This window comes from Tupaia chinensis, unplaced genomic scaffold (assembly GCF_000334495.1).
Source record: "Tupaia chinensis unplaced genomic scaffold, TupChi_1.0 Scaffold000492_1, whole genome shotgun sequence".
In the NCBI taxonomy this organism is placed as follows: domain Eukaryota; kingdom Metazoa; phylum Chordata; class Mammalia; order Scandentia; family Tupaiidae; genus Tupaia; species Tupaia belangeri.
In genome coordinates, this window is record NW_006160004.1 from 2,188,906 (window position 1) to 2,192,265 (window position 3,360).

The 3,360-nt window shown below is 38.7% G+C and overlaps 1 non-coding gene across 1 annotated transcript; it reads left to right on the plus strand.

Annotated features, from left to right (window-relative positions):
• The first annotated feature begins 3,033 nt into the window (after positions 1-3,033).
• On the plus strand, positions 3,034-3,140 carry LOC114009226 (U6 spliceosomal RNA). Its single transcript, XR_003550672.1, has one exon. It is a non-coding gene; the product is annotated as a U6 spliceosomal RNA (small nuclear RNA).
• The last annotated feature ends 220 nt before the right edge of the window (positions 3,141-3,360 follow it).

Genomic DNA, 3,360 nt, shown 5'->3' on the forward strand with positions numbered 1-3,360 from the left:
CCTGCTGAAGCTTCTCCCTTTGGCTTGCAGATGCTATCTTCTTCCTGTGTCCTCACATGGTTGTCCCTCTGCAGTTGCTGTGTCCTAATCTGCTCCCTTTGTAAGAACACCAGTCACATTGGATTATGGATCTCCCATATGACCCTGTTTTACTTTAATCACCTCTTGAAAGACCCTATCTCCAAATACAGTCATATTCTGGGGTACTGAGGATCAGACCTTCAAATCATAAATTTATGGGTGAACACAATTCAGTCCATAATGCTATATATTTGATATTTTGTTGCCTGAATTGTTAAGGCAGAAAAATTGATTTTTTGCTATGAAGAGGCAATTAGATTTGTGAATCCTAACTTTTATTGCCTTGGACTGTGGCTATTAAGTTCAAAGAAATCATGTTGGGGTAAAGTTTTTGAAAGTCATAGTCTGAATATGATTGCCTGGCATTTATCCTCTTCTTTAAGGTAATACTTGTTCTCTTTTGGGGGGACTATGGAAACAACCCCTTTATTTGTTGATTGTTATTTCTTCCTCTAATGAAACTCTTAAAGGGCTACATGGCATAGGGAGCAGCTCATCCAGCACCCTGCTTGCTATTCCAATCAGATTTCCCAGCTCTAGGCATCCATCTCTAACATGCTTTGGATTTAACCTTTGGTAATGATTGACTACTATCACCTCTATCCCATGGTTACCTCTGAGAGTGGTTCCTGGTTGAAGAGCATTTTATGAGTATATAGGTAAAGCAAGTAAATGCAAGTCTCATGTTTGGATTTTGCTTCTTTCTCCTTTACGTCAAGTCCCCTCTGTTCTTTACTATTTCTTCAAAGAGAGAGAGCAGAAATCTACTGTGTATCTTTTTTCACAGCCTGCACATTGACATTTGGAGATGGATGCCAGTGTTTTTCTTTTTGCAAGGCTAAATAAGCATTTTCTGAGCTCAATCTTTTCCAGTAAGGGAGGCTGTTCTTCCAGAAGATTGTAAAGTATAACACTCTGCTCTGCTCTCTGATGCCTTTTTTCCTTCATGCAACCTAAATAGAGACAGAGAGAAGATAAATCACTTGCCTATACTCTCTCAGGCAGTTGGTAGCAAATCTGGTCATTTGATCTACTCCCATTTTGCTATTTCTACATCACTACTGTTAGTGTGGGTATTTAGTATAAATGATGCATAATATAAATTTGAACTGAGGCCTATGACTTCTTACATAATAAATGCAGATGAATAATGGAAAATACTAGGAAGTTGTTTCAGGCCTGACTCTGTGGTGAATTAGACTGTGCAGTCTGACCTCTGCATCCACAGGTTCCACATCACAAATTCAGCCAACAGCAGAACAAAAATATTTTTAAGACTGTTAATTCAGGAGACACATGTTTAACAACCTCTTTTGCTTCTATAGAACTTAATTAAATGCATTACTTGAAATGTGGCCATAGAAATGTTCCAGTATTCTATACCATATTTAGCACATACAAACAATCCATATACTAATCTGCTAGGGATGTTATAACATCCTGTACCTCATACTGGGAAGCTTAAACAACAGACATTTATTTTCTCACAGTTCTGGAGGCTGGAAGTCCAAGATCAAAGTATCTAGCTCAGGTTCATGCTGAAGCTTCTTCCTTTTGCTTTCTCCCTTTGGCTTGCAGATGCTATCTTCTTCCTGTGTCCTCACATGGTTGTCCCTCTGCAGTTGCTGTGTCCTAATCTGCTCCCTTTGTAAGAACACCAGTCACATTGGATTATGGATCTCCCATATGACCCTGTTTTACTTTAATCACCTCTTGAAAGACCCTATCTCCAAATACAGTCATATTCTGGGGTACTGAGGATCAGACCTTCAAATCATAAATTTATGGGTGAACACAATTCAGTCCATAATGCTATATATTTGATATTTTGTTGCCTGAATTGTTAAGGCAGAAAAATTGATTTTTTGCTATGAAGAGGCAATTAGATTTGTGAATCCTAACTTTTATTGCCTTGGACTGTGGCTATTAAGTTCAAAGAAATCATGTTGGGGTAAAGTTTTTGAAAGTCATAGTCTGAATATGATTGCCTGGCATTTATCCTCTTCTTTAAGGTAATACTTGTTCTCTTTTGGGGGGACTATGGAAACAACCCCTTTATTTGTTGATTGTTATTTCTTCCTCTAATGAAACTCTTAAAGGGCTACATGGCATAGGGAGCAGCTCATCCAGCACCCTGCTTGCTATTCCAATCAGATTTCCCAGCTCTAGGCATCCATCTCTAACATGCTTTGGATTTAACCTTTGGTAATGATTGACTACTATCACCTCTATCCCATGGTTACCTCTGAGAGTGGTTCCTGGTTGAAGAGCATTTTATGAGTATATAGGTAAAGCAAGTAAATGCAAGTCTCATGTTTGGATTTTGCTTCTTTCTCCTTTACGTCAAGTCCCCTCTGTTCTTTACTATTTCTTCAAAGAGAGAGAGCAGAAATCTACTGTGTATCTTTTTTCACAGCCTGCACATTGACATTTGGAGATGGATGCCAGTGTTTTTCTTTTTGCAAGGCTAAATAAGCATTTTCTGAGCTCAATCTTTTCCAGTAAGGGAGGCTGTTCTTCCAGAAGATTGTAAAGTATAACACTCTGCTCTGCTCTCTGATGCCTTTTTTCCTTCATGCAACCTAAATAGAGACAGAGAGAAGATAAATCACTTGCCTATACTCTCTCAGGCAGTTGGTAGCAAATCTGGTCATTTGATCTACTCCCATTTTGCTATTTCTACATCACTACTGTTAGTGTGGGTATTTAGTATAAATGATGCATAATATAAATTTGAACTGAGGCCTATGACTTCTTACATAATAAATGCAGATGAATAATGGAAAATACTAGGAAGTTGTTTCAGGCCTGACTCTGTGGTGAATTAGACTGTGCAGTCTGACCTCTGCATCCACAGGTTCCACATCACAAATTCAGCCAACAGCAGAACAAAAATATTTTTAAGAGACAACCCTCAGAATGGGAGAAAATATTTACAAATTATGCCTCAGAGTGCTCGCTTCGGCAGCACATATACTAAAATTGGAACGATACAGAGAAGATTAGCATGGCCCCTGCGCAAGGATGACACGCAAATTCGTGAAGCGTTCCATATTTTTTACTCCCTGATCCTAAGATATACTATAAAGCTGTGGTCATCAAAACAGCATGGTATTGGCATAAAAACAGACATGTGGACCAATGGAAGAGAATAGAGACCCCAGAAATAACTCCCAAAGCTTATAGCCAACTGATCTTTGACAAAGGATATCAGTCAATCCATTGGGAAAAGGAAAACCTCTTTAGTAAATGGTGCTGGAAAAACTGGGTATCCACCTG